The sequence below is a fragment of the Larimichthys crocea genome, chromosome XVIII (assembly GCF_000972845.2).
Source record: "Larimichthys crocea isolate SSNF chromosome XVIII, L_crocea_2.0, whole genome shotgun sequence".
NCBI lineage: Eukaryota > Metazoa > Chordata > Actinopteri > Sciaenidae > Larimichthys > Larimichthys crocea.
Window position 1 is genome coordinate 20,780,728 of NC_040028.1, and position 12,287 is coordinate 20,793,014.

Below are 12,287 nucleotides of genomic sequence, written 5' to 3' on the forward strand. Positions count from 1 at the left end.
TGTTAGAATGTCAGCTTCTACAACTGCAAGTAAGTGTTTTCGAAGGTTTAGTAAGGTCACAGACCAACGGCATGACGTGCATGCTGCTGAGTCTGTGAATCATTTACTGAAGGGTGATAGCAGTGCAGAGTTCAAGTTAGTGAAAGTGAAGCAGTGGCCCTTATTTTAAAAGGATCAAGGCAACTGACGCTGCAATATGCTGGCGTGTGCATAGTCCTGTGAAAAAAAAACAGAGTAAAATGGGGTCGTGCAAGAAAGTGGTTCAGAAAAGAGCGTTCTCTGATTAAGAAAGTAATAAAAGAGGGAAAACCTTATAAGGAGTGGCAGAAAATGATAGGCTGTGTAAAAATGGCAGCCAAAACCAGCAGGGCGAGGAAAGAACAAAGAAAAACAATAATCGAATGGATCGGAGAATAACCAAAATGGCAAAGGCTCGGCTAAGATCAGCCAAAACTGTGCTGTGAGTACTTTAAACAATCAGACAGCGCTTATTGTGAAGCCAAGCTACCAACAAGAAGCCCCCCAGCAAAGTCCCATTTTTAAAAAAAAAAAATAACACACTGACTGGGCTTTAAAAAAGACATGGCGTAATATTTTGTGGACTGATGGCAGTGAGATTGTTCTTTTTGGGGTCTAAGGGAGCCACAGACAGTTTGTCGAACCTGCAAACATGAATTCAAGCCCAGTACACAGTGAAGCGCGATGCATCATGATATGGGGATGTTTCTCGTACTATGGTTGGGTCTTATTTATCGCATACCCAGGATCATGGATCAGTTTTTTGAGTACATCCAATAGCTGGAAGAATTGTTGCCGTATGCTGAAGAGGGAAATTGCCCTTGAAATGTGTGTGTTTCAACACAATAAAGACCCAAACACAACAAATTCATGGTTCAGAAAAAGAATTTAAGTAAGACAAGCAAATCCCGGACCTTAATCACCATAGAAAGAACTAAAAAATGTGTGTCATGAGGCAAAACCAAGAATGCAGGTGTGGAAAACGTAGTACCAGGTTTGCAACTAAATATTAGTTTATGATTCTCAGGAAGTTGAATCTTTCAAGCATTTTTAGTTTATACTGTACATTTGAGTTTTTGTAAGAGAAAGGATGTACCATTAAAAAAAAAAATATTCTTGACTTTTCGGTTAAGTATTATCAAATTTCAAATTACTTTCCAGTTTTACTTGCTTGAAATAGAATGTGCATGTCCCCAATGCCAAAGTTGGTTAATTTAACTCCATTTTTGAAGAATTTTTGGAGGTTTGCCTCACCTTTTAAACACTATCTATTATGAGACATAATGTATACGACGGTCTGTGTGGGGGTCACCTATAACAGGACCCTGTCTAGTCTGTGTGAGAATATGAACATTGTGTCAACACGTTTCATCGAAAGTTGGTTCCGAGGGGGGACGACAATGAACCGCATTGTACCCGCAAAGACTTGTTCAGGCCTGAATGGTGGTGAGTTGGTGGTGTGTCATGGGGAATGTTTTCTGTCTGATGGCTGCAATCTAGTCCTGGATACGCGAACCACAGCTTTCAAGTGTATGTGGACGTCCGCCGAGCCAAACATTTACACTTAACAATTGCCATCATGGAATGTAGGAATCCAGTGTCTCACGTTAGAAACTAAAACGTCGGAGATGTTGCTGACAGAAACGACAAAAAAGTTACAAATTCCACACGTCGTCACACATTTTTGAATTTCTTGCATGTCAAACCTTGCTACAAGGAAATGTACGTGTGAAAAGGTTTTGATGGCTTGGCACTCGGCATCGTGTTGTCTGTTTTCGTATCAGACTTGCAGGGTTACAAAAGGAAAGCACGAAACAAAACACAACTATCCTAAATGAGCGAGTCTTGAAGCCAAGACACAAATCAACACGTAACAGAGACTGGAGCCGACACGTGATTGGTGGACACACGTCGATCTTCAAACATAAAAACACACAGAGGATTCTTTAAATAAGGCAGAAACAAACCGGCTTCTACAGAAAGAGATGATACAATGGATTTAATGACAGAAGTCACTGAGGAGCGTGGAAGAAGAAAAACCAGGGCGGGCTGTCTGCGGACTTCCTGTGACTGAGGTAGCCTCGAGAGCAGGAACCCAGACGAATGCCGGAGTCTTTCCAGTGTCGTCTTCGCAGCAGTCGGAGTCCGAGTCGTAACCTGTCCCTCTGATGGTTTCTTCTCCACCTTTGTAACTTGAGCCCAGACCTCTGCGTCACCGTCGGAGGCACATCAGGTTACCGTGGACTGGAAGATCGATTGAAACAAACAGTGTTGCGTTAATTCACGGCGTTTGTACTCGGCGGTCTGCGACTCTGTCCAGTCGAGGGTCTCACCTGTAGTTGATGACATCGGCACAGCCGAGCCTCCAAAAACTCGAGCATCTCTGTGTGGGAACTCGTCTTGTTTCCGAGGTCGGTGAATCCACCACGTAGTCCTTCGTTTTTGCCAGCTATACAGCAAGGCACACACCCGACCCCCCGCTGGGGATGACTTTAATCCGCAGCCTCTCCGTCAGGAAACGGAGCCTTCTCCACGTTCAGTTTGATAACTTGGTCTCAACGTGCTTCTTCGCCAAAGATGCCAAGTGTTTTGTCGAGGATCTTTACATCTGCACGAAGGAGAGACAGAGTCAGCACACCGCAGCACCTGTGATTAAGAAAACAAAAGGGTTCCTTCAGGGAACCTCGAGTGGACAGAAATCAATCAAAGCTACCTGAACGTGGAATTTCTGTTCAGAAGTGGCAGACGACGTCTCTTGCTGTCCTGACTCGCCGAAGAAGTCTTTCTCACTATGAGTTTCTCTGTACTCTCCGTGACCTTTAGACAACCATCTGCTTCAAAAAAAAAAAACAGAAGTACAGGGCGAGCACAGTGAGAACCTAACCTTTGGATGTTGGTCTCCTCCTCATATGTTTGAGTGTCGTGGTGTAAACGTCCCACATACCTGCTTCGTTTCTGGGCTTTCTTCAGCGCCCTAATCGTCTCTCCTTCAATCTTTTCCAAATGGTCTTCCTCCTCTCGTTACCGTTTGCTCAGCTGTGCGTCCAACCTTCTCCCCACCAGCTTAGGCCAGTGCTCCAACGCCTTCGCTATGAGGTACGCATCGCTTGGCTGGCCATGATGCTCGGTGTGGTGAAGACTTCTGAATCTGAGGACGTAGAAGGACAGACGATCAGAACCTCAGCTTAGATAAAATAGAAGTTCAGGTCTGTTTTCAGAGGATCACATCGTGTCTGCATTCATAACCAGCTCATCCAAACTTTGCTGCAGAAAAGACACCGATTCTGGATCATTGCCCGTCCACAGAGTGGACTTTAACATGTTACTGCTACGCTGAGGGTTTGACCCAGGTCGACTTGACTGACGGTTTTATTTTCCAGGCGACGTAGAACAAGATCTGTGAATGTTCATCACACCAAGCACACATGACAGTGTCTTACTATCTTATACCTGTGGCCTGGAGAATTACGCAGGCCACCTACTGTACCCACTGATTCTTCAGCCGAAGTTATTTAGCGTGTCACCCCTCAGGTGAGGAGACCGCTCTTGAGGCGTCTGACCCTAAAACCACTGCATCCGACGGCTATACTCCGCCTGTCCGCCAACTCAACATATCGTTTTGTGATGCGCTCAGGTGCGTCTCCGCCGGCAACCGAGCGTCCCGAGAACGCACAGGATCTCGGTAAATTCGCGCATATTCACGTGATATTGTCGGCTGTAGTCTCTTTGACCCGCGATGCATTCCCACGCGCATCTTTTTCTGGTGTCATTCAATTAAAAGGATGTGAGGCGTCATAAACGATTTTGGACCCCAGAATCAACTTTCCCTCATCCATGGTGTCGACGGAATGAAACTCGATCCGTGATGAAACACAGAGTATTTTATTTTAAAATAAACCGGGTTTATTTTGTATTTTGGAGTCGATTTCTCCCCCACACAATCTGCTCTTGCTGAATTTATGCGCCGTGCTTCGGCGTCCGTGAACAATAGAAGCCCTCTGCTACGGAAGCCTAAAGGGTCATACATACATACTACATACATACATCATATTTTTCCACCCGTTTTCCCGTGATACGAGATAATTAATTCAAGATCTCGAGAAACAAAATGATAGTCTATCGTGTATTAAATCAAGTGCGCCCGTATTACAGAATGTACGGTTAATGCATGTAGTCCATGATACGGAGCCAGCAAACCTGTTACCACTGTAAAATCAGTTTGATCCAAATTTCTGACAAAGGTTGAACACTTGATCTCAGGACCATCCTGACGTTCACTCACTCAGTATAAAGCATATTTACTGAATCATTTTGGGAGAAATTCACCTCAAATTTCATTATTTTGAATGAAAAAGGCATCATGTGCAATATTACTCTACTGTAAAATCTGTTTGATCCATAATTTCGGACAGAGGTTGATACACTTTGGCTCATCCCACCAGTCCTGAGATCAATACGGGCGCACTTATTCAATACACTAGACAATCGTTTGTTTTCTCGAGATCTCGAATTAATTATCTCGTTATCACGGGAAAACAGGTGGCAATAAAATGTCTGTATGTATATGGATGGCCTTTTAGGGCTTCCGTAGTGGAGGGCTGCCGGATGCCGCAGTCGTTCCGGAGCCATGGCGCAGCGAGACCGGAGACCATCACCCCCTCCAGGTGCGTGCACCCCCTCAGGTGCGTCCCTCTCCCTCAGGTGGCGTCACCCCTTCAGGTGCGTCCTCCTCCCCTCCCCCTCAGGTGGCGTCTCCCCCCAGGTGCGTCACCCCCTCAGGTGCTCAGGTCGTCCTCCCCCTCAGGTGCGGTCACTCCTGCTCTGACGAGTCTGAGCTGAATCAGGGCTGGCAAACCGGTCATCAGAACTTTTCTTTGTTCCACGTCACGTTTTGTTAATTGATTTATTGCTTTTGTTCATAGGCGGTGACGTCATGGTGTGACGTCATGGACGTTGTGACTGGCGCTGCCACTCTGACGTATCAACATGACAGCTGTTTGCGGCCTGCGCACGCAGCTCCCTCGCCGTCTTTACGGTAACAGACAAAGCCATGGTAACGGCCTTGTTAAGCTCACGTTAGCCTAGCTGCGCTAACACACCTGTCCACTTGCTCACCCGGTTCACCTGACCATCACGTGCAGCTAGATCTAATTAACACACACACTTAGTTAGTTAGTTAGTTTAGTTAGTTAGTTAGTAGTTAGTTAGTGAAGTGACGTCAGACAACGCTACGGCTCAGGTTAGCATGCTAACGGGCTAACGGCTAACACCCAGACACGCAGACTACGTCATCAACAGGTGAGACACAGCAGACGTCACAGGTGCGTCACGTTCCCGTTTAACCGTGAACACCTCTGACCGCCGTTAACCGGCCCGGTTACCTGATGAGGGGCTCGCGGGCTGCTCCGTCTGTGCGCGAGATGCAAACGGTGAAGCGGATGTTACGTCACAGGTGGCCCGATGACGTCAGGCGGTATAATACGTCTTCTTCTTCTTTGTCGTTTATTGGCAGTCTGCATCCTTAATGTCGCATTTAGCGCCACCTGCTGGACTGTCTTTGTTTCCTCTTCTGCTATATTTGATTCAACTTAATTTATTATTCATTAATTTATAAAAAAACTAACAGTTCTTAAGGTTGAGAGGCAGCTGCATGAAAACTAGAGATTAGAAGAAAAGTAAAAAGCATAAAACTAACAACAATGAAACAAATAATAAGAAACATTCAGAAATAGGGTACAAAGCAAAATTTAAGAACAGTTGCAGTGAAATAGATCAGACCTGTGCAGTGAATAGCACCAGAGATAAAAGTAAGTGATCAGGAACATACAAACTCAGCAGTGAATGGCAGCGTAGGTAACAGCCCGCTAAAGAGGGATGTCTTCACTTTTGTTTTTCCCTCAGATCCATAGACAGCTGTTCCACAGATGCAGGCCGCAGAAGCTAAAAGCCGCCTCACCAAACTCTTTTGTGCAGGTTCTGGGGACAACTAGGAGTCCAGATGCCGAGGATCTGAGGGACCTGCTTGGTAATACTTCTGTAGCATGTCACAAAGTAGGTCGGTGCCAGGACATTCAGTGATTTAAAACAACTAAGAGAAGCTAAAATCAATTGGGGTAACCAGTGCAGAGCTGTTGAGACGAGAAATCTCAAAGTGACTCTCCTCCCTTACTTAGAGTTCCACATCTACTAACTCTTGAAGTTATTCTCCACTGTTCCCGCCTTCCGCAGCTCTGTACTCATCTCTCCCTCTTCATATCTAGAACACGCTGTAATCACATGCTCCACTGTCTCTCTCCACAGCTACACCGACTGTTGGATGTTTTCCTGTTATATTAAGAGTGTTATTCAGTTACTCGTGCCGTGATCTTAATCTGCTAATGGTCACCTGCTCTGCTCTGCTACCTCCACAACACCCCACCCCAGATACAGGAAATTATTTACATATTATTTCTATTAGCGCATTTTGATATTTTTATTATGTAGAGTTGTTTCTTTATGTTTATTCTTATGTTGTGTTTCTACGTCACTGTTGTGTAATGCTCGCTGCACTGTAATTTCCCAGCTTGCGATAAATAAAGTATATCTATCTATCTATCTATCTATCTATCATCTATCTATCTATCTTGCTACACTTTGTACTTTATATAAATGTCTTCCCCTTTCCTGCTTCTTCCAATGTTGTTTCCCATTGATGATTATTTTCTTTCCATATGAACTTTTTCCTTCTGCTTCACTCATTTCCACCTCCTCTTTCTTGCTGCCTCCTTTGCAGTTTTATCTGCTTCTTCGTTCCCTTGTTAGTTGAGCTGGTACCCACATGGGACGTTATTTCCCTCCCCGCTGTGCAATCTGGATGTTTGAACAGAATTTCATATCATATTTCCTGATGTTTTTGCTGCTCTATTTTTAATGCTCAAGAGTGATGAAAATGCACATGCTGCACCGCATATATGCCTAAATGGTGTGTCCTCTTGACACACATGATGTCAAGTAAGGGGCCACAAAATGCGTCCAGCAAGTGGCCCGGGGCGCGAGTTTCACAGTGTAAACGTAGAACAGGGAGGGACCTGAAAGTGAAAGTGTTTGTTCAGATCCATGTTGAGGTCGCAGAGCAGAAGGAGGAGAAGTGAAGGCTGGGCAGGGGGGAGTGTTAATCCAACATTTGATTCATTACATATTTATATATGGTCATCAACACAAACGACTTCATTCTCCGACTCGCCGGTGTTTCGGTTCAACGAGTGACCGTGTTAACTGGTTATCATCGGACTTAAAAAAGAAATGCTTTTTTCCTTCCTCAGTGGGGCCCAAACTCTGTCGGATAAAAACACATCCATAATAAATATAAATACACAAAGTGTAACATTATGTTCCTTTAGTGAATAAGGACAATGAAAACAGGTGAACCAGCAGCTCCTTTCAAACTTCAACACACAGTGACTCTACAAGATAGAAAGCACAAGAATCAAAGCATATTATACAACACAAGGAGGAATACACATTCAAAGGTCGTGTGTGAATACACCCCGCCATGTCTGCACAGCACTGTCCCCCAAATCATGTCCGTGCCTGGACCATGTCCCCTGCACTTGTCCAACAGTGTCAAACTGGTGAGGACAGCTTCCTGAGTGACTTCCTGTCCACAGAACAGGGAGGGACCCTGAAAGTGAAAGTGTTTGTGTCAGACTCTCATGTTGAGGTCGCAGAGCAGAAGGAGGAGAAGTGAAGGCTGAGGGCAGGTGAGTGTTAATCCAACATTTGATTTATTACATTATTTTATTATTGGCTCAACACAAAACTGCTTCATTCTCCGACTCGCCGGTGTTTTCGGTTCAACGAGTGACCGTGTTAAACTGGTGCCCGTCAGTGTGACGCAGTTTTCAAACAGCAAGAGAACACGTAGCTGTCGTCGTGAATGCCTCTAGTTTTTTCCTCGTCTACGTCCTCAGTGTGTTTTCAGAGACGGTGAAAGAAACTTGTGAACATTGTGACACTAAAAAGATTTTTCACAAGCGACCAATCAGAGAAATTCAACTTTGATCGACACCCGTCTGCTCTCAGCAGCAGCAGCAGCAACTCTCGCGAGATCTGGCAAACGCAGTTATAAATTCAGTTCAGTCGAGTTTAATTGGAAAAATAACAATATTACCAAAGAGTCACAAATAATACAACTCATTAACGAGATGAGGAAATAAAACCCAATTCATTAAGTTCAATAACATAGATATTATCCGTGTGTGTGTGTGTGTGTGTTGTGTGTGTGTGTGTGTGTTGCGTTTCCAGCGGTTTGGGGAACAGTCAGATGTAGATGGCAGAGTGTTGTGAGCAGACGGTCTGTGTTGTCATGTGTTGTGCTGCTTGTCCCTCAGGCTGTCACATGCTCTAATAGTGATGTCGTTCATGAACGAGCCGGCTCGTAGAGACGATTCTTCAAAGTGAACCACAAGAACAGACTCCCGTCGACGAGAGCCGAATCTTCAGCCGTCCTGCTCAGAATCCATGCAGGCAGGTTACTTTGACGGGCACACCGTGGGGGCCAGTTGCATGCAAGGACAGACTAGGATCATCCCGTTATGTGAAAGAAGGACGGGGGCAGACACTCCAAAAAGCCTGCGAGTGTGAGGAGTAAAGAAAGAGTGATAACTGAAAAAGAAGCAGCATCTGGCTGCATTTCAATCATTTCAGAGACTGAAAGTGAGTGCAGAATTTGTAAAGTGAAAATATCTGTCAGAGCAGAGACGACAACAAACCTGCACAGATGAAGAAATTCATAATGCCTATATGTCTTATGATCATCCTAACTAAGAGAGAGTCTATAGTTTATATGTCTATGATCTATCCTAACTAAAAAAGAGAGTCTATGTATATATGTCTAGATCTATCCTAATAAAGGAGAGTCTGTGCATATATGTCTATGATCTATCCTAACTAAAGGAGAGTCTATGTTTATATGTCTATGATCTATCCTAACTAAAGGAGAGTCTATGTTTATATGTCTATGATCTATCCTAACTAAAGGAGAGTCTATGTTTATATGTCTATGATCTATCCTAACTAAAGGAGAGTCTCTGTCTATATGTCTATGAATCCTATCCTAATAAAGGAGACGTCTATGTATATAGTCTCTGATCTATCCTAACTAACGGAGAGTCTATGCTATATCTGTCTATGATCTATCCTATATACTAAAGGAGAGTCTGTGGTGTAAAAGATGGATAGGACGGACTTTTAGGGGGAATTTCATTTTAAAGTTGCCCGACGGCGCGTTGGACAAAAACAAGGCAATTTGCACAGTTTTGCAAAGCCGAATTTAATCCACAGAAGTAACACGACTTTAACATTACCTTAAAGCAAACACAGTCCCTACACTACAGGAGTGTGGCCTCGTCGTATATTTCCTCATTCCGTGGCTTTTCTGTTTTGCACTTGCATATGCGCACCTAAGCCAATAAAAATGAATGAATTTAAATATACTTTCTCTGTGTTTTATTCACATTAATTTGATCTTTACATAAATACATATTCTGTATGAATTTCTTCATCTGTGCAGGTTTGTTGTCGTCTCTGCTCTGACAGATATTTTCACTTTACAAATTCTGCACTCACTTGCAGTCTCTGAAATGATTGAAATGCAGCCAGATGCTGCTTCTTTTTCAGTTATCACTCTTTTCTTTACTCCTCTACACTCGCAGGCTTTTTGGAGTGTCTGCCCCCGTCCTTCTTTCACATAACGGGATGATCCTAGTCTGTCCTTGCATGCAACTGGCCCCCCACGGTGTGCCCGTCAAAGTAACCTGCCTGCATGGATTCTGAGCAGGAGCGGCTGGAGATTCGGCTCTCGTCGACGGGAGTCTGTTCTTGTGGTTCACTTTGAAGAATCGTCTCTACGAGCCGGCTCGTTCATGAACGACACATCACTATTAGAGCATGTGACAGCCTGAGGGACAAGCAGCACAACACATGACAACACAGACCGTCTGCTCACAACACTCTGCCATCTACATCTGACTGTATCCCCAAACAGCTGGAAACGCACACACACACACACACACACACACACACACACACACACACAGGATAATATCTATGTTATTGAACTTAATGAATTGGGTTTTATTTCCTCATCTCATTAATGAGTTGTATTATTTGTGACTCTTTGGTAATATTGATTATTTTCCAATAAAACTCGACTGAACTGAATTTATAACTGCGTTGCCAGATCTCGCGAGAGTTGCTGCTGCTGCTGCTGAGACAGACGGGTGTCGATCAAAGTTGAATTTCTCTGATTGGTCGCTGTGAAAAATCTTTTTAGTGTCACAATGTTCACAAGTTTCTTCACCGTCTCTGAAAACACACTGAGGACGTAGACGAGGAAAAACTAGAGGCATTCACGACGACAGCTACGTGTTCTCTTGCTGTTTGAAACTGCGTCACACTGACGGGCACCAGTTAACACGGTCACTCGTTGAACCGAAACACCGGCGAGTCGGAGAAATGAAGTAGTTTGTGTTGAGCCAATAATAAAATAATGTAATAAATCAAATGTTGGATTAACACTCACCCTGCCTCAGCCTTCACTTCTCCTCCTTCTGCTCTGCGACCTCAACATGGAGTCTGAACAAACACTTTCACTTTCAGGGTCCCTCCCTGTTCTGTGGACAGGAAGTCACTCAGGAAGCTGTCCCTCACAGTTTGACACTGTTGGACAAGTGCAGGGGACATGTCCAGGCACGGACATGATTTGGGGGGACAGTGCTGTGCAGACATGCGGGGTGTATTACACACAGACCTTTGAATGTGTGTTTCTCCTTGTGTTGTATAATATGCTTTGATTCTGTGCTTTCTGTCTTGTAGAGTCACTGTGTGATTCAGGTTTGAAAGGAGCTGCTGGTTCACCTGTTTTCATTGATCCTTATTCAATAAAGGAACATAATGTTACACTTTGTGTATTTATATTTATATGGGATGTGTATTTTATCCGACAGAGTATTAGGGCCACACTGAGGAAGGAAAAAAGCATTTTCTTTTTAAAGTCCTGATAACCAGTTAACACGGTCACTCGTTGAACCGAAACACCGGCGAGTCGGAGAAATGAAGCAGTTTGTGTTGAGCCAATAATAAAATAATGTAATAAATCAAATGTTGGATTAACACTCACCCTGCCTCAGCCTTCACTTCTCCTCCTTCTGCTCTGCGACCTCAACATGGAGTCTGAACAAACACTTTCACTTTCAGGGTCCCTCCCTGTTCTACGTTTACACTGTGAAAACTCGCGGCCACTTGCTGGACGATATTTTGTGGCCCCTTACTTGACATCAATGTGTGTCAAGAGGACACACCATTTAGGCATATATGCGGTGCAGCTATGTGCATTTTCATCACTCTTGAGCATTAAAAATAGAGCAGCAAAAACATCAGGAAATATGATATGAAATACTGTTCAAACATCCAGATTAGCACAGCAGGGGAGGGAAATAACGTCCATGTGGGTACCAGCTCAACTAACAAGGGAACGAAGAAGCAGATAAAACTGCAAAGGAGGCAGCAAAGAAAGAGGAGGTGGAAATGAAAGTGAAAGCAGAAGGAAAAAGTTCAATATGGAAAGAAATAATCAATCAATGGAAACAACATTGGAAGAAGCAGGAAAAGGGGAAGACATTTATATAAAGTACAAAGTGTAGCAGGATAGATAGATAGATAGATAGATAGATAGATAGATAGATAGATAGATAGATAGATATACTTTATTTATCGCAAGCTGGGAAATTACAGTGCAGCAGCAGCATTACACACAGTGACGATAGACAACAACATAAGAATAAAAATATAAAGAACAAACTATACATAATAAAATATCAAAATAGCAATAGTAAATAATAATAGTAAATAATTTCCTGTATCTGGGGTGGGGTGTTGTGGAGGTAGCAGAGCAGAGCAGGTGACCATGAGCAGATTAAGATCAGGGCACAGTAAACTGAATAACACTCTTAATATAACAGGAAAACATCCAACAGGTCGGTGTAGCTGTGGAGAGAGACAGTGGAGCATGTGATTACAGCGTGTTCTAGATATGAAAGAGAGGAAGAGATGAGTACAGAGCTGCGGAAGGCGGGAACAGTGGAGAATAACTTCAAGAGTTAAGTAGAATGTGGAAAATCGAAGTAAGGGAGGAGAGTCACTGTGAGATTTCTCGTCTCAAAGCTCTGCACTGGTTACCCAAATTGATTTTAAGATTCTCTTAGTGGTTTTTAAATCACTGAATGTCCTGG

General features: G+C 43.8%; 1 pseudogene; it reads right to left on the reverse strand.

Moving 5' to 3' along the window:
* LOC113748199 (thioredoxin domain-containing protein 9-like) overlaps positions 1-5,150 on the reverse strand; it is a 13,614-nt pseudogene extending 8,464 nt beyond the window's left edge.
* Between the last annotated feature and the right edge of the window lie 7,137 nt (positions 5,151-12,287).